This window comes from Mus musculus, chromosome 6, assembly GCF_000001635.26.
Source record: "Mus musculus strain C57BL/6J chromosome 6, GRCm38.p6 C57BL/6J".
Taxonomy (NCBI): domain Eukaryota; kingdom Metazoa; phylum Chordata; class Mammalia; order Rodentia; family Muridae; genus Mus; species Mus musculus.
This window is the reverse complement of record NC_000072.6, coordinates 143968489-143993777: the sequence shown is the minus strand read 5'-3', so window position 1 is coordinate 143993777 and position 25289 is coordinate 143968489. Positions and strand designations below refer to the sequence as shown.

The following is a 25289-nucleotide window of genomic DNA, read 5'->3' as shown; positions in this document are numbered from 1 at the left end:
TATCTGGGTGGAATGGCTTGGCTGGTAAGGACTTAGAAGCCAACAATAAGGAGAGTCAAAAAGACTCAACCATTCTGAAGCCTGTCCATCTCTATCAACCTGAGAAATAATAACTTTAACTTTAGCCACATATATTACACCTAAACCATCCACACATTTATTGAGTTCTTGAATAAATGGCTTATCTTCATCTGACTATGTTTTGAAGCTGTTTTAGAGACAGAATATTAATTTAAGATCACAACTGTCTCTGGGTGATAGCTCAGTTGATAAAAATGTTTCAAGTGAACAGACCCAAGTTTGGTCCTCAAAACGCATGACAGTGTTCCCTTGTAGTCCCAGACGGGAAAAAGCTAAAGAGGCCTGACTTTAGCTCAAGAGCCTGGGGTTCACGCTGGCCTGTTTTGCTGAACCGCAAGTCTAGGACAGAGAGAGACCATGTCTCAAAAAGAAAAGAGTGACTGGGAAAAACGTTGACCCTGGTTTCTCTCTTTCTCTCCTTCTCCTTCCTATCTTTCATGCACACACACATCCACATACATTAGCATGCACATATACATGCACACATACAAAAAATTAAATACGAAAAATGATTAACTGCAACTTAAATGAAAGATGCTTTTCATTAACAAATGGGGAAGGTTTCAGGATGCCCCCCACCCCAGATTTCTATTTTTCTAACTGCTCCTGGGCAGTGTGCTATACTAGATTATACTGGACTGTGGTTATATAGGTGCTCTGAGACATGAAGATGTGGTGCCTGTGCCATGTGGGTTGGCACGTGCTGGCAATGATCAGAGTCTTTTCAGAAGTGCTTGCAAAGGGAGATCTATATGGAATAAAACCATAATCGCAGTGATTAAGACCTCTAACTCAGAGGCTGTGGAGGAACCCTCTGTTTCCTTGACGTGTCTTGAGAATGTGTTTGCTCACTCCAAAATGACAGATGAAATGAGTCCAAATAGCTCAGGGAAATTTTGCTTTTGAATTTCTTTAAAACTTGTAATGTCTCCATGAGTTCTGAGACTAGGGTAATGGCTGTGCTTTCATTGGAGGATTCTGGAACACTTATTAGCCATCAACACAATAAAAAAATTGAGTGTTTCACAACTAGCCACGGTGGAGTGAAAAATCCATCCTTACTATTCTCCGGTGTCTAGGTAATTGTTTCCAGCTTTCTTATTTTCCTTGAATAACTTCTGTGGCTCTGAACCGTCTCTACACGATTACTGACGTGATTAGCATGCTCTCCGCTTCATAAAGCAGTGAGCAACTGAGCAAGCTTCTCCTCACCTTCTCTATTATGCTTCAACTTTGGGAATGGCAGAGCCCACCACCTTAGGCAGCTGTTCTTTCTCTGAGTACTTTTTGCCAGGACAGTGTGCTTGGCTTCTGTGTCCCTTAACACTGCACCCCAATTGCCAGGTTTGTCACCGAGGTAGTTGGAAGGTAAGGGTGTGCCTAGGCCCTGAGTTAACCAACAGTTAAGTTTCCGTATTAAAATGCTTTGCAATACATTTCTGCTCTTACCAGAGTTAAAAAGAAAAAAATCTCACAGTGAGCATATGGAAGAAAATCTTCAAGACAGCGGCCAGCACAGAAACTAGAGCTCTGCATACTAACAGGAACGATGGCCTTCTCCTGTGGTCTCTCTCTCTCTCTCTCTCTCTCTCTCTCTCTCTCTCTCTCTCTCTCTCTCTCTCTCACACACACACACACACACACCACACACACACACACACACACACACACACACACGTGGAGATCAACCCCACTAAGGCCTTAAAGCAGCAGCACTGCTTGCTCTTCAGTGGGAGCTACTGGAGCACCCGAAGGGCTCCACCTTTGAGGTCCAGAGTCTACAGGGCTCCTCTATAGCATCTTAAGAATGGAAGATGGGGCATGAAAGATTGCTGTCTTAAAGGCATGTCAGTGCATCCAGAACAAGGGAAAGGATACAACAGAAACACGTAAATGCTGATAATCAGATTTTCTAGAAATTATATGCAATGTTTCTCTCACATCAGACTTCAAGACAAATATTCCTTTGTGGACCAGGGAAAGTAAGGCAACCTTCCTCCCTTCTTCCCTCCCTCTCCCTTCCTTTCTTCCTTCCTTCCTTCCTTCCTTCCTTCCTCCCTTTCTCCCTCCCTCCCTCTCTCCCTTACTCCCCCTCCCTCCCCCTTAGTCTGTCTGTCTGTCTGTCTGTCTGTATCCCTCTCTCTCTCTCCCTCCCTCCCTCCCTCTCCCTCCCTCTCTCTTCCTCCCTCCCTTCCTCCCTCCCTTCCTTCCTTCACTTCTGCCCTCTTCCCTCCCTTCCCCTTCCTTCCTCCTTCCTCCTTCTCTGTTCTTCCTTCCTTCCTTCTTTCCTTTTTTTTTTTTTGTCCTATTCAGTTTTGATTGAAACAGAGTGTCCTTGTGTAGCAGGCTGACTTAATCCAGAGCTTGCAATGTAGACTATGCAATCCTACGGCCTCGGTATCACTGGAATTACAAATATACTCTACCACTCTTGGCCTTTGCAAATATTTTTTAAATTCAATAATACTATCTTATAGGTTCACCTTTAACACTGCCTGTGAAAAGCTTTCTTCATGAAGAAAGGCATATCTAAGGAAGATATCTCTAATTTAGATCCCAAGCTTACTACAACGTATGATTAAAGAAACAAAGACTGAAGTGAAGTCAAAACACATGCGGCACAATATAATTCTTAGATTAGACCATTGTTTTGTTTTTTGTTGTTTTGTTTTGTTTTTTAAGGCAAGGGTAACCTCTTACCAATTTGTTGTTTCAGTAAACAACTTAATTTATAAACATTCAGGTCATTTAAAGAGAAAGACCATGAAAAGTTATACCACACAAACATTAAGGGAAAGAAACTTTAGACAGCTTTCCTAAAATCAAATGAATCTCAAAACAAAAAAAAAATCAAATATCAAGACATTTCATAAGGACAGCATGGTTATATCATCAAAAGACATAAAATAATTCTAAGCATCTGTACACCTACGAATGGGTACAATGTGATATAATTAAAAGGATTAACATAACAAATTTACAATTATGGTTGGATATTTCAATACCTTTCTCTATCACTGGTGTAACAAAGTTGGAAGATGAGTTATCTTGGAAGATATGACATTCCTCTTTATTCCTACGCACATTTACAGAGCAATAAACTGGCCCATTGCAGAATGATTATTCTTTTATAAACAAATTTAAAAACAAGATTATGGTCTGGATCATTAAAAGTCTTGGTAAATTCAATGTATGAAATTATTTTAAAATATGTTTTCTGGACAAAATATAATACCAATTTATTTGGAAATTCAACAGAGACTTAACTAATGAATTGTCCAGGGGAGGAGCTGCAATTAAAATGAGAAACTATTCATAGTTAAATGGTAATGCAAATTAATTAATAAACAAAGAGATTTAGCAGATTAAACAAATGATTATTTGTAACAAATAGCGTACCACAGAAAAATTATTTTAATGAATCCAGAGAAAGACTCCGACACAATTTGACACCCCGTTAGAGTAAACCCCCGTGCACAAAATAAGGATAAAGGGATTCTTTCTCAAATGTATTAATTATTTCCATAATGTTTTGATATTGAATATTGGACATTTCCCTTGTAAACATTTTATTAATTATTGTCCTATAGCTACTCCTTTCACTGTAAGAAGTCGATGGATGCTAAGAAACACTCCAATACAGAGGTTATGATCACAGTGTGTTCATTCACAAATGATGCGGTATAAGTGGGAAACCCTAACAAATCTATTTTCTTAAACTAGTTAATACTACCTACAGAGTAGAGAAGGGATACAGTTTACAAGGTAAACATACAGAATACATTTTCCTTATGTTAGAGACAGGCAAAATTTGAATTGTGTAAAAAGGTATTTAAAACTTCTTGAAAGCATGAGATAATTTTTTTAATTTTATTTTTTATTAGATTTTTTTCATTTACATTTCAAATGCTATCCCCAAAGTCCCCTAAACCCTCCCCCTGCCCTGCTCCCCTACCCACTCACTCCCACTTCTTGGCCCTGGCTTTCCCCTGTACTGGGGCATATAAAGTTTGCAAGACCAAGGTGCCTCGACTCTCTTCCCAATGATGGCCGACTAGGCCATCTTCTGCTACATATGCAGCTAGAGACACGAGTTCTGGGGGTACTGACTAGTTCCTATTGTTGTCCCACCTATAGGGTTGCAGACCCCTTCAGCTCTTGGATACTTTCTCTAGGTCCTACATTAGGGGCCCTGTGTTCCATCCTATAGCTGACTGTGAGCATCCACTTCTGTGTTTGCCAGGCACTGGGAAAGCCTCACAGGAGACAGATAGACAATTTTTAAAATGAGTCAAAAGACATGGAAGACTTGTAGAATTACAATGAAAGGAAGTAATGGATGAGCAGGTTCAAAGAAGACAAGAAGAGGGAGAAGCTGATACCACTGTCAGCCAGCTTTGGCTTGGTGGCCAGCCTCAGAGACAGACCTTAGGAAGGAAAGGCCCTTGGGGCTCATGGATCTTCAATTCAAGTTCACTGGGCCACTGTTTTGTGCTTGCCTTATGTGAGCTCACCCTGAGAAAGACTGCTCACTGCATGGTCACAGGAAGGGAGAGGAAGGCGAGCTGTCAGAGTCCTAGTGTCCCCTCAAGGGAACACCATCACATAGCTGACTAAGCCCTACTCCTGGACTACAGCATCAGACCCTAAACATACACATAGATACACACACAGACACACACACAGACACACACAGAGACACACACACAGACACACACACACACACACACACACACACAGACACACACACACACACATATGTATGTATGAAAAGAAACCATAAGTTAACAAGAAAACAAAGTATAGGATTATTTTGGTGACCTTGTGTTAGGTCAAGATGATCAAAAGTAGCCCCCAGCAAAGGAAAGAGGAGATAATGAATTTGCTTTCATCAGTGTTAAAATTGTTTCTTTTTAAACTGCAAACAAGATGAAAAAGCAAGCCACAGACTGACAGGAAAACATTTAAAAAAAAAACCCACACATAACTGAGAAAAGTTATAAAAAAAATACCAAGATCTCCCCAAACTCAAGAATAAAATGAGATGTAACTAAATTAAAATGTTTGAAAGAAATGAACAGACTTTCAACCAAAGAAGATATAAGGATGACAGACAAGTACATTAAAAATACAGTCATCTTTTGCAGTGAAAGAGGAATGAATTGACCCCGAAGTCAAGCATTGGAGAGCATGTAGGCCTGGCTAACCTTGATAGGGTGGGCCTTACTCCAGAGAGAAAGGCTGCACATAACCTGACTTTCTGAGAATATTGTTTGTGGGAATTTAAATAGCATGTTGATTTAAGAAAACATTTTGACAGTATTTGTTTGTATGTTTAAAAATTTACACTCATAATCAGCAATCCTACCCAACTTAAAAATTAAAGTTAAATTTCCATAAGAAAAGTTGTGCATAAGCAATCACAACAGTTTAATCATAATCTCTCCAAATTTAAAGACCCAGATCTTCATCAAATGGATAGATGAATTGTCGTATCTCCCCAAAGCAAAAAGACAACATGTGGTGGACATCCAAAAGAATAGTCTAGAGAGACACAGGAAATGTGGATCTGTCTCCTAATCATTATGCAAGTGAGATAAACTAAACTAAATAACTAAAAGCTCACAGACTATATCGCTTAAATTAAGTTTACAGCATCAAAAATTCATTGATTGAAAAGCTACTCAGTGGTCAGTGAGGGGCAGGAAGAGGGTACAGAATGTATGACAGGATCAGGGTGTGTGTGATGGGACCAGGGTGTGTGTGTGTGAGGGAACCAGGGTGTGTGTGAGAGGCCCAGGGTGTTTGTCACAGGACCAGGGTGTGTGTGGTGGGACCAGGGTATGTATGTGTGATGGTACCAGGGTGTGTAAGATAGGACCAAGGTGTGTGTCACAGGACCAGGGTATGTGTCACAAGACCAGGGTGTGTCAGAGGACCAGGGTGTGTGTCACAGTACCAGAGTGTGTGAGGGGACCAGGGTGTGTGTCATAGAACCAGGGTGTGTATGAGGGGACCAGGGTGTGTGTGAGGGGACCAGGGTGTGTGAGAGGGGACCAGTGTATGTGTGAGGGGACCATTCCAACAAATGCTGCATTGTTGCTGACTGTATAATTCATGTGTCCATCTAAACTCTACAAGGAATATTAAAAACTTAATTATATTTAATACATCTCTACAAATATAACCTCTGAAGCAATGTCAATGATTTGATTAAGCCCTTGATTAGATAGAATTCATCAGGTAACCCTCAATTGGATGAGAAAGCTGAAGAATATTATAAACTCAGAAACAAAATTGAGAAATAATGACATGTGAGAGTAGGTGAAGTTCCTCTACGCATCTAAGTGGAGTCCATCATTATATAACATATAAAAGAGATGACAGATTTAAAGAGAGAATAGCAGAGAATGTCCTAGAACTCATTTAAAAACACCAACAACGTAAGTGTAGCTGTATGAAGAACAATCTTTTCAAGCTATTCAAATAAAATCAAATGCACTTATACTTTTTCATTGTTCAAAGTTATAACATGTCAAAGGAAACGGTGTTAAAGGCTACCAGGAGAAATAATTGTGATTATCCATAAACCCTGGCATTTTGACTTACCTTGGACAAAGTCGCTGAATTTGTTCAAATTCCAGCCTAATGTGGGCTGCCATGTTAGTATGCAAATGCTTGAGACACATTTTAATGACTTCAAGGTTCTATTAATACATCGTAGTTTGAAATTATATCATTAAGAAAATAGGCAAACTGAAATATTGAAAAATAATAGTAGTTGTCAGGAGGCAGTGGTAAGATCCAAAACATCCTTACCTTCTCTTCATATGCGGATAACATTAGATATTTAAATTTTCAGGTGTAGAGAAAATCTTCAAAGGTCAGTACAGGAAGTGAGTGAGTCACATCTAAGCTGCTGGCACAGAAGAGCAAAAGGAAATAAAATTCAAAACTTCCCAAAGGAGATGATGATGATGCTGTCGTCCAATCATCGACAGTGATGAAAAAGGCTGATATAAAAGCTAGAAAAACAGAAAACAACAACTTTTTAAAACATTATGTCAAAATATGCAGAGAATTAAACACTTTATATCTTGAAACAGTTTATTAAACTATGTAAGAAAATAAGATGACCCACAGGCCATTATTGAGAGAAACCTAAAACGCAAAGAAGCATGAAAGAAGAGCAGAAAGTGTTAAGGTTAGAGGAGTGATTTCTAAAAAGACTTAAAAGATTTTTAAAAAGGGAACCAAACTCTGGGCTAAAGCAGGAACAGTAGTCGTTCATTCTGTAAATACAAACCCTGAGGCCAAGGGTGTGCACACCAGGAAGTAGGTGTGATATGTATTTCAACTTACTGGGGAATATGTTATCATAGATGCTTGAGTGCTAATAGTGAAATATACTGATATACTATACTTAGATTATAAGATGCAAAGTGAATAGTATTGTACTGTGTAGGGGGAGGAAGGGAGAGGGGAGGAGTGCGAAGGGAGGGAGGGAGGGAGGGAGGGAGGGAGGGAGGGAGGAAGGAAGGGAGGAAGGGAGGGAGGGAGGGTGGGAGGGAGGAGCCATCAATAAAGATGTCTTTACCAGGCATCTCTCAATTGTTAGGTCTCTTGGGTACAATGTTTTGGAAGACATGGTATATAAAACAAGAATTATTTTAAACACTATATCCAATATATATCAGTAAAGATGCTTCTCAAAACACTTTTATGTAATTAGTTTTGATAACACTGGTTATATATTCATCAATCATATCATTAATTATTGCAGAGCGAAGTAAGGTGGGCCATGTCCTATTGATAATATGGTTTATACATCAAACGATACAAATAAAACCTGAATATTTAGAAAGAATAAACATGCATTTTAATGATGAGAAGGCAAGAAAAACTTTAAACAGCTGGTACCATGTGAAAGGGTCTAAGAGTCAAGTTTGAACTGCTCTGTAGAACTGTGAAGGAGTGCCTATGTAGAACACCCGCTTCTTACGTCAATTAGGAAAATCATCTTCATTCTACTCTGGAAGTTAGAACAATAATAATAATTCACAAAATGTGCAACACATCCACAGGGAAATTAAAATTAAGCATTGGGGAGTTAATGAGGGAGAAAGCAACTATGGAATCTAGAGGCAGGTAGAGTTTTGTTTGAGCAAAGCCATGAAGAACGTCAGGCTTCACCGAGACTGAACAATTTAAACAATGGAGAATAACTCAAAGGACAGATTCAAATCTTGCAAAGATTGGAAAGATAATGGTGTGGCAAGCCAATTCCTTATGGAAGATCTCTCTCTCTCTCTCTCTCTCTCTCTCTGTCTCTTGTCTCTCTCTCTCTCTCTTTGTGTGTCTCTGTCTCTTTCTGTCTATGTCTCTGTTTCTCTCTCTCTCTCCCTTTGAATTTGAGGTCCTTATAAATGAGCATCAAGTCTGCATGAATCTCAAAAATACATCCTTGGGCAGCAGATTGGGAGTTAATTACCTTAAAATAATTTATCCTGGACTAATACTTACAAACCCTTATTTTCCATTTTCATTTCTCTCCCCTCTGTGTGTCTCCCATCACCAATGACCATCTAATTTCTGCACTGTACTCTCTCAGTCTCTGTAGAATTGAGTTTGCTCATCAGGTACCATGGGGTGCCTGAGGTACAGGCAGGAAGCTGGCGGGAAGGTGTACATCCTGAAAGAGGCGTGTGCAAATAAATAAGTTAAAATAGTGGAATTCACCCTATCAGGTGCCTGAGGTACAGGCAGGAAGCTGGCGGGAAGGTGTACATCCTGAAAGAGGCGTGTGCAAATAAATAAGTTAAAATAGTGGAATTCACCCTATCAGGTGTCTGAACACCCAAAGCTCAAAATAGTATTAATTAATGAATTAACACCTTCTGGAAGCAGCAGGATGGAGAGGGGAGTGTGTGCTGGGATGAAGGGTGTCAGCCAGAGCCACTGAGGAGTCGGTTCAGCAGTGCCCAATGGCCTTGTCATTTAAAGCCTGCTCCATGGTAGCACACCATAAAGTCCTTGCAGCAGCTTGGAGATCTAAAACTGCCCCATGTTGGCCACTGTAGTTGGACCTGAAGGAAAGTGCACAGCCCTTCTTGTGGAAGAGGAAAGAACACACTGACCAGAAACAGTAGAGAATGGGCTTCAAATGGCCCGAAGCATCTCTCAAAACTGAAAACAGGAGAAGCTAGGTCTAGTTATTATTGTTGTTGTTATTGTTATTATTAATTTATCATTTTATTTATTTCCATTTCAAATATCCCCTTCCCAGTCTCCTCTCCACGAACCCCCCCATCTCATCCCCCTCCTCCCCTTTGCCTCTAAGAAGGTGCTCCCCCACCCACTCCTGCCTCACCCCTCTATTATTCCCCTATATATATATATATCAAGTCTCCACGGCACTGAGTGTCTCCCCTCCTATTGATGCCAGATAAGGCCATCCCCTGCTACATATGCAGCTGGAGCCATGGACCCACCCATGTGTACTCTTCGGTTGGTGGTTTCGTCCCTGGGAGCTCTGGCTGATCCAGTTAGTTGATACTGATGTTCTCCCTATGGGGCTGCAATCCCCTTCAGCTCCTTCTTTCCTTCCCTAGCTTTTCCAGTGAGGTCCCCGAGCTTAGTCCAATGATTGGCTGTGAGTGTCTGCTTCTGCCTTAGTGTGGTAACAGTGGAGCCTCTCAGAGATCAGCCATACTAGGCTGCTATTTGTGAGCTTGGGCATATACCCAAAAGATGTCTTAACATATAACGAGGACACATGCCCCACTATATTAATTCATAGCAGCCTTATTTATAATAGCCAGAAGCTATTATAAATAACCCTTATGTCCCTCAATGAAAGAATGGATACAGAAAATGTAGTACATTCACACAATGGAATACTACTCAGCTATTAAAAACGACTTCATGAATTTTGCAGGCAAATGGATGGAACAAGAAAATATCATCCTGAGTGGGGAAATGTAGGGACAGAAAAATGGAGGAGAGACTGAAGGAAAGGCTATCTAGAGACTGCCCCACCTTGGGATCCATCCCGTTAGCAGACACCAAACCCCGACACTATTGCTGAAGCCAGGCCTTTAAATAATCATTTTTTGCATGTATTAAAAGAATAAACTCATCTATTCCCGTCGTTCCTTTAACTGTTTCAGAAACTCCTGGTTGAAACGGGATGTGTAAGACTATATAGAAGGCTTAGCTCTGAGGTCTTTCCTTTTCTCAAGATCTCAGAATCCCGTGATTTCCCAGCATCTGCATGAACACTCCTGCCCTGATCTGAATGTGCAGTGCCCCCACGGGCCCATGGGTGAGAGTGGACACTCGGTTCCCCAGTGGGTGGAGCCATCTCAGGAATCTGTAGGAGGAGGGTTGTCACTGCTGGAGGAAACTAGCCGCTGGCTCTTCAGGTTTGGACTCCCGTCCACTTCTCTTTGACTTCTTGGTCTGTGGCTATGTGAGCAGGCAGCCTCCTGCTGCTGCCAACCCAGAAGCCCCAGCTACCACACCTTCCCCACTGGGTGGGCTGAGCCTTAATCCTGGAAGCCAATGTCAGCACTTCCCCAGGAAGTTGCTCATTGCCTTATTGCCAGGTGTTTGGTCACAGCAACGAGGAAAGTAGCAACAAGGCTCCAGATCTAAAAATTCAAACCTGTGCTGTGCATGGTGGCGCACACCTTTAATCCCAGCACTCTGGAGGCAAAGGCAGGCAGATTTCTGAGTTCGAGGCCAGCCTGGTCTACAAAGTGAGTTCCAGGACAGCCAGGGCTATACAGAGAAACCCTGTCTCAAAAAACCAAACAAAGAAACAAAAACAAACAAACAAACAAACAAATTCAAACCTGTGAAAGGCTCCCAGATACAAAACAAGGAAACGATGCCTCGTGTGACAAAGATCACAGTGTGAAATCTGCATTTTGAGTAAAATTACTTTTAGAAGTTCTATAAGATTGTCTCTGGGTTATCTGTATATGGCACATATAAAAGAGAAATAAATGCAGCAACCAGATTTCTGCCCTGCCTCTCACAGACACCCAGAACTTGAAAACTTGAAAATGTAAAACTTACTTTTGATCCACATCAGTTTATATAAGTTATATCCAACCAGCCTTGACATGACCGTCGGCATATTGAGAAGGGTTTTTTTCCCCCTAGTTAATAATAGAATCATTTCATTAAAACATAACAAAAGTAAGACCCAGCTGATGGCAATTACTTGGGGGGAATATTAGAATATTAGGCAGAGGATCTCTGATCACTCGCCAAAGTGCGAGGAAATGAATCAGAGACAGGGAGAGGGAGAGGGAGAGTGCACAGGAGAGGGTGAACTAAAGAAGCTGCGGTTCTACGCACGAGCTAAACCAGTCCCATAACTTACAGCCACCCTCACTTCATGACTTGGATTTTTATGACTGCCATGCAGTCAAACGACCCTGATAGCAGTGCACTGCTCACTGAACCTGCTTTGAGTAAACGTAGGAATTTCATTGTCTTCTGCCTGGGAGTGTGTGATTAAACAGAGCTAGAGCCCTATGATTATTTAATGACACAGTAGACTTGAAAACCTGCCACTAATGTCATATATCTGAAAAATAATTTTCTGAGTACAACTGATATTAAAGGTGACTGAGTGTGAGAGAACAGAGAGGAGCCTTATGTATTAATTCCACTGTTGCATTAGGAATGTCAGGCCACACTTGGCAGCCCCAAAGGCCCATGTTCAAAGGCATTTTTGGACAAGATGTCAGCATAATTGTAGCCCCCAGATCTACAGGAGGAGGTTGAGTGTGGGTCTTGAAGGTCTGATAATTCTTAAAGGATTTTCAAGATTATGTATAAAGAGCTGGAGAGACTTCTCAGCACTTAAGAGCACACACTGCCTTCCCAAGGGATTGGGACTCGCTCTTCAGCACCCATAACAGGCAGCTGACAACCACCTGTAACTCTGGGGAATCCAACGCCTTCTTCTGGTACTACATTCACACACACACACACACACACACACACACACACACACACACACACACACACACGCGCGCGCGCCCACATACAGCTGCACACATACACACACAGAGCAAATTTTAAAAATAAAATATATTTTTAAAACTTTTTGTAGTAGATGGAAATACTGCTGTTATCTCAAATATTCTGGGGCAAGGGGCTCATATGTAAACAGTGACCAGCCATAGGCTGATTGAAACCTAAGCTAAAACTTCCGTTAAAATAACAAAAGCCCGAAAGTACTAAAACTAACCCATAACATTGATTCAGAGGCAATGGTCCCCAAAGCTTTATTTCAGCCATAGCAGAGATGGTCATATGCCTGGGCAACTGTGAGAGAGTCTTCCTGAATTATTGGAGACCAAGCCCATTACTCTGTGTGTTTAGGCAGTTTTACTGGATATGGACCATTGAAAACATATAAAGCTCTCTATTGTGTGACTGCTAATATTGAGTGTTACCAGGAACAGACCATAGGGCCCATGACTTCTGTGGAATGAAAGACTCAGGGTGAGCAGGCTCAATATGCAGCCTGGAGTTTATGGTTTAAAGGGCTTGGTTATATTTAAAAGTCTGTGAATCCCTTGCTTATTAAACATTTAATTGGAATTTTTGAGTCATCGGGAATGCTCTCTTCTCTTGAGAGACAACCTGCACCTCTCCTTGCTGAGGACCAGGCTGTACGTGGGTGATTAAAGTTGTGCGGCTACACAGAAAGGCAGCAGCCACATAGCTCACTGTTGTGAGGGTAGTGAATCCGATTGCCTCAATTTGAAGAACTTCGGCTTTGAGAATGCCAGTCTAGCTCCTCCTGAGCACACGTGGAAGCCCATGCAGATTTGGAGATTAAAGGGCACTCCCACGCCTCACTCCTATTTACCGTAGATTGGAAAATGTTTAGATGTCAGAAAGCTGTGACTCAGTGTAAGACGTAGAAAGAGTTTGCACTATAAAGTAAATCCTCTGTAACAGACTGGGTTTCCAGTGACCCCTGTGTTACTTGACCCTGGAATCAACTCTCGAAAAGCTCTAGCGTGGAGAAGCTGGCTGTCAAGAGCAGCCATTTTCACTCGTCTCTGGAATCTATTCTTAAGGATAAATACCCGCGAAGTCTGCTTTAGTCAGTGTTCCTGTTTCTTCCAGTTTCCAACAGTAAACATATGTGTCCACACACATTTTCTATTCTGCACCAATGGGAAATCATGTTCGATGGGCAAAATGCAATCTGGAGGGATACAGGGAAGGAAAAAAAAAAGGAAAGCTTCCTTATCCAGAGCTGTCCCACTCAGAGAGATTGGCGCCCACGCCAGGTAACGGCTGCCGTGTGATGGGATGAAGGAGCAAGGTGTCATATGCTTCTCTTCAGAGAGATTTTGTGATTCTGTGAAAGCAATTGATATTTGAACCACTTCCTAGTTTTCTTTTGAATAATTAAAATCCATTCGAGAGCCCAGTATTTGCCAGTTTGAATGGCATTAGAGAGTCGCCAATTGGCATGGTTTTGGTGCCTCTTCTATTTGTTTCCGTTTTGAGTTGGGGAATATTTTTGTATTCCCAGAGAAGCTGTTCTAAAATATGTCATCCGTTTCACATTTTCCCTTCTTGGGCTCGTATTTTTATGCAATACAAAAATAAATAAATAAAAAGCTTACTGGGGCTCCAGGATGGTCATAATATCGGGAAACTGGATCTCAGCCAAATTAACCAAGACGTGGTGAAGATATAGCCAATTTTTGTCATTCTGAATTTAATATTTGGCTCATTTTTTAGCATAAATGTTGCACTAAGTTGAGTTATTTTCATTCAAAAAAAAAAAACCCTGATACTATTTTGGCATCTTCTTTTTATAGACTGTATTCTGCTTTACAACTGTTCACTGTATAATTTTATCTCACTGAAGTACCTGGATTAAGGACTTAGGAATTTTACCCGTGACTTAGACTACATGCTAAATGGGTGTCGTGTTCAAAGGGAAATGAGCTCCATTACTTTTCTGTAGAAGACGGTCATGCTTGGCTTTTTACTGTGAACACAGAAGTAGTGGTGTGGCTAGTGTATTATTGTCATATATATAATCAATAAGATACCGTGATAACTGAGCTCATGCTTATATTGGCTGGGCATAATGTTTTCTACTATATCACACACTTTGGTCTCTAATACTGATCATCTGTTACAGAGCAAACTGGCCTGATTTTCACTCATGGCTTCTAGATGTTTCCTGGGAGACACCTGGATGGAGGGGGCTACTGAAGTACTTAGAGAAGGCTCTGTTCAGGGTGTGTGATCCTAAGCCTCTGTAACCAACCTTCTTAATTAGTATTCTTCTACCTTAGCATATGTTTCGAGAGAGCCCATTGAAGCTTAAAATTGCATTTGGAAAGAGCAAACTTCAGCTCTTGTAGAGCAGCCCTCCTCAGTGAGGGTGATGTGGACCTAACAATGCCTTCATCAGCGTGGTTCGCTTCGTGAGTCCCTTTGGTCACATGAATGTGTGGACAGGTTTCTTGGGCCTGCTGTTTTTGCTTCTGGATTTCAAGGTAGTGAGACAGAACCTGTGCTGTTTAACCTAAGTCGGGATTCCTTGAATCGTGTCCGTTAAAGTCCCTCTGGTTTCCCCACCTATCTGCTCTTCAAGGTAGAAAGTCAAATAAAAAGAAGAAACAAAGAACACTATCCTAATGGAGTCGAGGGAAACGAGGCTTGTGTGAGCTATGCTGGCTCTCTGTCCTCTACACAGCTCACCTTTGCCTCCTGTGTATGCAGTAATTTCAAGACGATCCCCCAGTAGCACCGTGAGCCTGTGCTCCTGAGAGGCACTCGGAGATGTTGATTCCAGAGAGCTTTGGTTTTCTCTACAGGTATACTGTCGAAAGCTCTACCTCCAAGGGTTTTAGAGCCGTGTGTCCATCCTTGTAGGCTTCTCTTTGCCTCAGATAAGACACCTAAAGAAACTAAACAGCTCTGGTTATGTCGACCCCTTACATTTCTCACTTAAAATTTAAAAACACAGAATGCAGATTGACCCAGGCTGTTGCACTGTCTGGAGGCCGTGGCATTTTAGAGATGGCTGAGAGGGGCCCATGGTTCTGAGGCCTCTTTCATTGGATCCCTGTAAAGAAGAGTTTTAAACTCACAGCCATAAACATGCCGCTCTTTGTATCACGCTATCATGGTGGTCAATGTTTCGAAGAACCAAAACGCCTCACCGTGAAAACTGTGAAATGTCAAATCACCAAACAAGTAGCAAGTCCTTAGAGAGGGGGATCTTCAGTCTCGTTCCTGTGAGTGCAGAGAGGAGAGGCTGAAGTGGGCACTATAGGACCAGGGAGGTCCTGCAGACCTAGTAGCTGCCTTTATGTAAGACAATGGGGCTTGTGAGTACCCCGCTTCTCTCCAGGCAGCTAGCTTAGTCCCTGGTTAACCGAAATTGTTGAGTAATTGTTCTGAGGTTGAGAACAAAATGCTGAATTAAACTGTTCCCAGTGCAATAATTGTGTGATTATAGCATTTATGTCGCTGGCCAAAGGAACAGTCATTAGGTTTGGAAGACTTACCAAAACCACAAGTACAAAAAAAGATGCAAATCACATGTAAATTGCCGTTTAATACCTACCGGAGTTCCAAAATGGAGAGAAGAGTGGAGCACATTTCTACTTAGAAGAGAAGATGCAGCAAGTAGTGATTGAACATTTAATGTAGCTCTGAAATTGTGAAGACAAAGAGGTGTTCTCTTGCTCTTTTTACAATGTTCATCTTATTGGCCATGTATTTATTTCACTGACATGGCCTTATCCCTTTTCTCCACCCCAAAACTCCATCCTCTGTCCTTAACCGAACATTTTTGTTAACTCCATATGGGTTCCCTCGGCTCTTGACCTTGGCTTGCTCTCCTCCTCTCCTCCGCTTCTCTAAAGTAGGTGGTGAAAAGACTTCCCAAACAGGGAGATGTATGGGGGAGAAAGACCTAACAGGAAGACTGTCAGCAAACACTTAGAGAACATCAAGAGACCCACTTGCTGATGGAATTGGAATACTGGTTTTCATTGTACTTTGAAACACTGTATCTACATAGTGATACCTTGGCTGGTTTTCCTGATAACCCGTCCCTCTGGTGAACTGCTTTCAGGCTAAAGCAAGCTGAGGTCTGTTGTGTGGTGCTGGGAACCAGGTGTACTCTGTATGGGGATTAGCTATGCAACCACCATCAAGCCTGTTCTAGATAATAAGAAGTAATCACTTAGAAAGACAAATGACCTTTAAGACATGTGACACATCACCATTTCCTCTGGGTCAGCTGGGAGCATGTTAGCAGCCCCCTTAGACACAGTGTGAATGGACATATTTTTGAATGTTTGGATTTTGGGGGATCTTGGTAGATTTCATGTTTTAAATACACAATGAAATTTATCAGAGGTAAATACTTTTGTCTCCACTGATGATGTGGACTGGGGAAGAAAAGGCAGATGGGCTAAGAGGCTGGAGGTGTTCACTGTGAGTCTTCCTTCTCCATAGATAGAAGTGTGGTCAATACTGAACACTTCCATTGGTCTTATTTCGGGTATTTTTAACTGCAGTATGGTGCACTAGATAACTGTTTGCTTTATAAATTTGAGTAAAAGCTACCTCAGCAATTGTTTTAGCAGTAACATTTCATATAGAATTAATATGACATATATATACATATATGTCATATATATGTCATATTATGTCATATATGTGTGTCATATATATGTCATATATATATATATATGAATAGCCTTTCCTCATTTGTCATATTTAGAATCAGTTACAAGTGCTTCAGAGCTCAAGATATCAGACACCTGATAAAATCTAGTTAAAATTCTGAACATTTTACTTTTTATCAATATCTTTACAAGTTGAGAGCAGCCTGCCTGTTTCTCGCTCTTCGTGGTTCATATACTTGGTTTCTCAGGTTTCCTCCCAAGTGTCTGATAACAATTCTATAATACATATGCGCTAGTTTGAAATATGTGGAAAGGTTTGTTGTTTTGTGTCCTCTCCTGTCTCAGGGAAGAACTTATCCAAGGCTCTTGATGCTTTTCTTCTGAGCTCTTCGTGCTTTCTATACGAAGAGCTCTGTGTTTCTGAAACTGCGGCAGGTTTTATCTATTCTTCTCGATTGTTTTTCCTAGCAGTACTGTCTTATAAATGGTACAGCTTTGAATCTCTAACCACTCCATAATATTCAATAACCTCTCTCTTCTGCCAACCTCCCACACATTAATTAGAACAAACACAGATTTTAATGATCCCACTTATCAATGGCAAAGCACACTTAAAAAAAAAAAGACAAGGATCATATTTCAGAAATAAGGTTGTGTTTCTAATGGAAATGGAGATTCCCTTTCTGAGACAACTGGTCATTGTCTAAAGTCCATCGCGTAGATCTCGACTTCCAGGTCACTCCCCACAAAGTAAAGGTGCTACTGAGTTCCATTTAGAAAAACTGCCCTTTTCTCTCCACCTAAAAAAGCAAAACTGTTACATGATGTTAAGACTTTGATGTTAAGATCCGTGCTTCCTGTGTTAGCATGTCGATAGTTTGTTGTGTGTGTGCTCCAAGAATCTTGAAAGGTGTTGCAATCTGTACTTGTCGTATGTAAAACTCTCTGCACATCCCTTCCATTGAGCTTGCTAATTGTGTCACGTCACCCATACTGAAACCTTATTTTGTTTTAAACTTTGAACTATTGCTAATTTTATAAGTGCTGCTATAATGCCCCATGTAGTATGGGTTTACTAGTTCTTGTGACTTCCTTGATTTTTGCCTCAGAAATTGTGAGGTTGTTTTTATCGGATGTGTATAACATACCAAGAATTATTCTATCATCAAACTGAATATCGCAGAGGTGTCCCTGAGAGGTCACTGTGCTCTGTTATACTCCGTGTTCAAGTCTATCGTGTGTAATATGAATACAGACACTTTGCATTCCTTCTGTTTGACACCTCTAGGGTTACTGTTCTTCAGGCAATATGTTCCTGTCCTTTCCAACATTTGGCCCTAATGATTTAACTGCCTGTCTTAGAAATAAAATACATACCGGCTTTCTTAGGTGTTACACTTTCTCAACACTACCTTTCAGCACATAGGATTAGCTCACTTACATTTATTGTAATGAAAGAACCAATTTTCTTTGTGCTTTCTATCAGAGGAATATATGGATTGTGTATTTTATATTTTCACATTTCTAAATACATTGCCCTTTAGTCTATTTTATTTTTAGTTATAGTTCCTTTTGACATGAAGTTTATTTATACCACATCCTCCATTCAAGTTCCAGGAGGTACAGTGACTGTGTGTCTTGTTTGTGCCTAGGTAGCCACACACTCCCAGCTCTTTGACTTGCTCTCTGGCCAACTACAGTCATGCCTCCATTTTATGATCTGTAAGGCTGGGCTAATGAAAGCATCGGTGTGCATCCAGCTTAGGGACAGCTGGATGGCTGGGATTCCCACAGTCAGCTTGTGTTCTCGTCTGTTGCAGTAAGATGTCTATATGAAGAACTGGCTGAATTTTGACAGCTAAAAAGTATTTTTAATCAGAAAGGCTCTCTACACATTTAGTAAAGTGCCTGTGATATTGTATAATCCATCCATATTTAAATATAGTCATTAAATGTATAAGTCACAGTATGCTGTGCTGGAGTTTCTTATCACTGTGACAAAACTGTGCAGCCGGGCACACTTTCCTTGGGATGTAGCAATTGATATAATATCCCTTGTTATTGAATGTATTTGTGTTACTTTTCTTCACAACTAGAAGATACAAAGCTCCATATTATATAAGAGACACCATATTCAATGGTTTGTCCAATAGCAAAAATATTTCACATTTTCAGCTCAAAAAACATCTTCTGTGGCCTTTCTGGTAATTTCACACATTTTATTTCCAGTGACAAATGTTCTTGTGAGCAGCTAGGCAGAGCATCCTCGTGACAGCACAGACAGACGCGCCTGTCCGGTCAGGCTCTGTGAGGCAGCCCGCACTCTCAGAGAGAATGCTCCTTCACCTCCTGAAACACCGAGGGAGATCCTTGTTAATATGGCCAATGAGGTTGCGGGCAGGAATATCCTGTAGAATGTATCCTGTACGTTGATTATAAGAAATGACTCTCAGGTCTTCTTTCTGTGTCTCAGGGCTGATGTAGTCAAGTCTTCTCATACAACAAACCAACAACGGCTCAAACACAAAGCAGTCACACAAGGTCTTACAGAGACCTCTTGCAAGGTCTAACAGAGAAGTAGACCGGAGAAACATTTAATATTAGATGTATGAACACGGAATTGCATTTAACCCCACATCAGAATAATTCATGGAATTTAGAGATATAGCTATTATAAAGAGATTTTAAATATAAGAAAATGGTTTCCTTTTAGTTCCACAGGAAGCCTAGGACATGTGCACAAGGCTATATCTGTAAAGAAACGTTCATTCTAAGGTCTTCTGTGATTTTGCCTGGTTCCACAAAAGCCACATAGAGTGGCTTTTATAATGTGCTCACCATGTCACGTTGTGTTTTAATTGTTTTTACATTTACATCCTTTCTGTAGCTGCAGTTAGGACCTGTGTTTATGTTTGAGTGACAGGTGCAGCAGGAATTGGGTGTCTCATTAAAGACACCTCAGGGCCTCACTGTCTCTCTGTCAGGAAACATACAGACACCTCTTAGTACCCTGAGCATGGGCATGAGCTATGGAGATAGGTGACAGCTGGACTGGGGAAGGTGGAGGGCCTCAGTCACTCCCGGGCAGAGTTGTTCTCTTAGCTTAGGTTTGGGGAGCTCCTTTTCCATCAGTGAGGAAGACACGTGACGGTGACTGTCTCACCAAAGGTCTTTCAGCTTCTTTGTCCTTTGTTTGCTGCTTCCACATTTATACCTGATACCTCTCCTGTTGGCCATTTTAATATTTTGGTGGCACTGTCTACCTTATTAGTTCACTGTCTCAAGGAACTAGTACAATGCCTGGTGCCATGTGGAACATCAGTGAATTAACAAATAGAGTGTGTTTCCTAAAGGCAGATACTGAAGCTGGACTTTGGGGAAAATACTGCTCTTGAGGCCAAGACATGGGCAGCTGTTCTTTAGGGGTGGGGTATGGATAAGCATTTTTTACTTAGCCTTGTCATCTCTAAAGTAGGCAGAATGATGTAGTGATGTGCATATGCCTAGGGATTTTATAAGCAGGTCTTCACTACTATAAATGGTACTGTAATGACCATGGAGGGGAGGGGGGAGAAGGAAGGAAGGCCTCGACTCTGCAAGGTGATGGTTTCATTTGGATATAAGCCCTGAGCTTTGATCTTTTCTAGGTCTCTTCACCTTATGTCCTCTGGAGAGACTTGCTGATTTAAACCCTACCTTTATCTGCCATCTCTTACCTGGGTAACACCTAAGATACCTAAAGTCCTACCTCATTGTGTTTTCGAGTTGTATTTCCTGATAATTAAGTATGGGCATTTTTTAGTCTTCCTTAGAGAAAACAAGCTGATCTGAGTTGGTGTTTGTTGTTGCTGTTGCGGTTGTAATTGTTGTTGCTGTTGCCATGGCTTTTGCTGTTGCTGCTGCTGCTGTTTTTCTCAACTTAATTTCAAGTTGTTTTGGTACTTTGCTTTGCTGTTGCTCCCGAGTGTTGTGATCCCCTGTGTATTCTGGGCACAGACCTGGGTGTTTCCTCGCTATCCACAGGTCTTCTCTATGCTTGTTTTTTGGCCGTTTGCTTTGTAGATGCCTCTTCATCTGATGTTATTACTCTTGCCACTTTCCCGTGATTGGCATAAGCTTAGACGTAAATGAAATCATTACAGGGTTGCCGCCAACTTTCCCCAAGTGCTGGCTTATGGTTTCAGGTCTTCTGCTGAGATATTTCATCCACTTGGGATTGGTTTTGTGTGTGGTATAAGTTAGGAGTCCGATTTCTTTCTCTTCCTCCCTCCCTTCCTCCCTCCCTCCCTCCTTCCCTCCCTCCTTCCCTCCCCTCCCCCTCTTTCTTTTTCAGGCCTGTATCTAGTTTTCCAGGCTCCATTTATCGAAAAGACTTCTTTTTCCCATTGAATACTTTTGGTTCTTTCATTAAATATCATTCAACAGTCCATGCCCGAGCTAGGTAAAGCCCCACTTCCATCATAAGTTCATGGATTTGAAGTCAGAGAATAAAGTCCTGTTGGCTAAAAGAGAAAGCAAGCCTATTCGAAAATGTAACCGACATAATCAGGTGACTTTAGAAGCGTTAATAATTGAACGCTCATGGCATAGAATTTGTGCTAGTGAATTAAGAAAGATCAATTCCTATGAAATGATGGGGGACACAGAGATGGGGGTGGCTTCAGTTTTGAACTAAAGGTTAGTAATAGGTGCTTTTATTGAAAATTATAAAATTAGAGTGAAATTTTTACATTTTTATTGCAGATCATTCTTTAGTTAAGTATTAGGGAATTTATTTCCTATTATCTAACAAAAGAAGCAACAATGACTACCAGCTTGAGAGACTTGGGGAGGGTCTGCCAAGCATTTAAGTCAGGGTGGTAATTTCTGTGTTAAATATCCAAGATGCTCTAGACTAGCTCCATTTTTCTGGTCAATTTTCAAATAAGTAATATCTAAAATACATGTATGGAAAATCTGAACAATAATTTCTGTGGAAAAAAAACTAACACAAGATGTAATTCAAAGTTTAAGTCATTCAAAGTGGTGCCCTTGGTGCACACATAAAGTTGTAGAATTTATCTTACAAAGATTATTTAAATGTGATCCTATTTTACAGTGAAAAAATATGTGGCAACTAATTTTGTCGCAACTATATTTTACAGTATGTATATTCGGAATTTCATTCCAGAGACTTGTTTTGGTAATACCACTTGTTAGGAAGAATAAACAAATTTATAGCCAACTATGTGACCATGTGTAAGTCCCAAACTATTTGTGTTTCTCATTAATAAAATAAGAAATAGTGGCAGCTGCCCTACGAATCTCCAGGATGTTGAAAAATGTATAAATGGCTCAGCATACCTAGAAGATTTTCTGAAAATATGGAACATGTTATAATATAAAACATGCCCATTTTAATCAAAAACAATCAAAACGGCCTTAGAAAAGGTGCAGATGTTTGTAAGGTATGTTTTATTTTTATTTTTAAGTAAAGATACAGTTTTAGATAAAAATATACTAACTACTCCAGCAGACACATTCCAGTAGTTATGTTAGGAGCACGCCCCCCTCCTAAACTGACGTCTCAGGTCAATCCTCCCTTTCCAGGTAGCTTTCACATATAAATTTTAAGAGAACTTCTATTAATTGATATTGCTATCACATAAAATCATTAATAATCAATTATTAGCCACTGAGAAAACATTATGAATCAAAATGAGTACGATTGAATTTAATAATGAGAGAGGGTGTGCTTTAGTCCTGTTGCACAAATTGAAGTCACAGGATGGGCTTCCCCTCTCTGAGGAGATGGGGAGAGGGATTTGGTGGGTCTGACTGGGAGGAGAGGAGGGGTTAGGGCTGTGATGAGGATATAAAGTGAATGAATGAATGAATGAATGAATAGGGGAAACAGTAGGAGAAAAAATTCTAATTGTGGACTCATGAGACATGCAATAGATAAGTGATCATTTCTCACATTGACCCTGGTATTTTAAGTTTGCTTCCACCTTTCTGGGAATTAGTATAGACAGCAAAATGTGGCATAAACCAATCTTGGTATTGGCAAAGCTAGATTCTGCTTATGTGGCTGGTCGTGGTCTTTTGAGACACACTCTTCACTTTCCAAGATCCATGATCATCAACACAGCGGTCAGATACATTTGAAGGAAAGGAGATTTATCTGAATAAAAGAATGGGGCTACGGATGGGTCTGGTGCTTCTTACCCATAAGCCCAGCAGCTCTAGAGCAGAGGTGAGGGCGCAGGCCATGAGTTCAAAACCAGCCAGGGACTACATAGTTATTTCCTGGTCAGCCTGGCCTAAACCTTGTCTCAAAACAACAACAGGAACATCAGAAACTCCAGCCACAGAAAGGTTCAGGTTCTGTGGAGGATCATGTGTGCAAACCGATGATCTGAGGAAAAACTAAGGCAGCAGGTGAGTGCCAACCCTCAGGTTGAACAGTTTGCCATATGTTAATCTTTATCTTGTAGGTCCTTTGTTCAACTGAAAGTTCTCCCTTCTCTTTCCCCTGTAGCTTTCTGCCTCAGCATCATGATTTTTGTTTTTCTTGCTTTTCTGTTACTATGCTTCGGATAGAGATTATTCCCAATATCAGCCCTGAGTCGACAATATACTCTGTCTTATCACCTATTACTTGAACATCTATTACTTGGTTGACATTTGATGTGACATCAGTGCATATAAAAGTGTGGCTCTACAAGAAAGTAATGATTCAGTTTTTAAAATAGAGTCTACTATTAGATAAGATTTAAGTCAAAGCTGTGATGCCCCGCCCCCAGGAGGCAATCCCCCTGTGTTAAAACATCAGGGGTCTTAATTTTCATCATTTGAGGAGCACCGCAGTCTCGCCTGGGTTAGTCCTCCCTCCGGGCAAGTCACTGCCCCGCCTCCTCACTGCCTGCTTTTGGTGTTTGCACCTTGTGAGCTCACAAGGCTCACAGGTTCTTTTCATGATAGGGGTGAGGAGGAACAGGCGAATCAGCATTTTTTTTTTAAGTGATAGGCAGTGTCCAATAAAAAAAAGTAAATTTCCTGGTGGGTTGTTTTACTCCAACAGGAGTTCTTTAACGTAGCACTACTTTCCTTTTGCAGAAGAGAGCCAAGCGCATGCTCGGGCTGTTCCTTGCGCTCAGCACCTACTGGTTTGTCTATGGCTGGGCACAGGGAAGAGAAGAAACAGTCTTTACTTTGGCTGCTTGGGCTCTGCAGGCAAAGCTAGCACACGCTCTGGGACAAAAGTATTTGTAGTCACCAGATAACTTTGCAGCCGGCTTCAATAGCACCACTTTTTCTTTCTTTCTTTTTTTTTTTAATATCTTTTTTTTTTTTTTTTTTGGCAGCCAAGCTCTTAGTAGAACCATCTGTCTTTCTATTAGTATTTTTGAGGCCTGTTTTGAAGCCACTTTGCTTGGCAAAGTCACTTTCATCCTTGGAAACAATTTAAAAAAAAAAAAGTTCGGTGGCTTTTTGCCGAAGAAGAATACTATGAAAAAAAAAAACCCACATGGCTGTTCATTTTTGTTCTCAAAAAAAACGTGCTTACTTTGTCTTTGTCTTAATCAGATGAAATTGGAGGTGATGAGACTCCTGAGTGTAGCTGGGTCAGAGAGGCTGGGACTGAGTTTTAGCAACATGTCTGTCTGTTTCTTTATCTCTCCGTGAGCTTGCCTTCAGTCTTCCTTGTGGATTAGGTTGACGATAAACAGACTTTTATTGTTTTAATATTTTTTTGTAAGGATGATAGTGTTGAGTTTGACGAACTGAGGCAAGACACAAAGCCATTACTGTCTTAAGGATCTCACACCCACACCTCCCGGTGCTAAGGAGGGAAGAGCAGCCATGGCTTCTTGCTCATTCAGTTTGGATAATTCCACACTACCTACCTAAACCCCTCTGGTGATCGCATTTGGATATTACAGCCCTCATTTTCTCAGACACTGCTGCTGTGCACTACTGTGCACATCTAAACTGCCTCTGTGCTTCCCACTGACTGTGACTGCACGGCGGCAGGAGGTGAAGGAATCCCTGAGTAGTGTGCTGAAACTCCACGGCCCTCATCAGTCCAAACGCAGAAGGACTGCCTGGAGATGCGGGAGATTTTTATACTTCTAATTTCATCTTCACTGGGGTGGGTGTACTAGAAACTTATCTGCTCTGAGAGAGAACCTGAGCGGGGGAGCCTCTCACCAGCCCTCACAAGCCCTGTTTCCAAAGCTTCTGATTCCTGAGGTTTTTTTGTTTAGTTTTTGGTTTTGTGTGTGTGTGTGTGTGTGTTTGTTTGTTTTTGTTTTCTGTTTGTCTAAGGCTTTCTGCCCCTCATTTTTTGTTTGTTTGTTTGTTCTAAATACAAACCCTACTTTGATTTTCTTATGACTCCTTTCTGAATTCTCCCCATTCCTCCCTGGCTTGCTGACTTAAATTCACCTGCTGGAGAGGCTTCTCCAGGCCAGAATCCAGGCAGCTCAGCTCATTAGTGCGGGTCGGAACTTTCCTTGAACT

General features: G+C 41.1%; 1 protein-coding gene and 1 long non-coding RNA gene across 26 annotated transcripts in view; both read left to right on the top strand.

Annotated features, from left to right (window-relative positions):
- Sox5 (SRY (sex determining region Y)-box 5) overlaps nt 1-25289 on the top strand; it is a 953863-nt gene that overhangs the window by 788510 nt on the left and 140064 nt on the right. The window lies entirely within an intron of this gene.
- Gm52485 lies at nt 7662-13344 on the top strand. Its single transcript, XR_003956371.1, has 2 exons — nt 7662-8828; nt 8927-13344. It is a non-coding gene; the product is annotated as a predicted gene, 52485 (long non-coding RNA).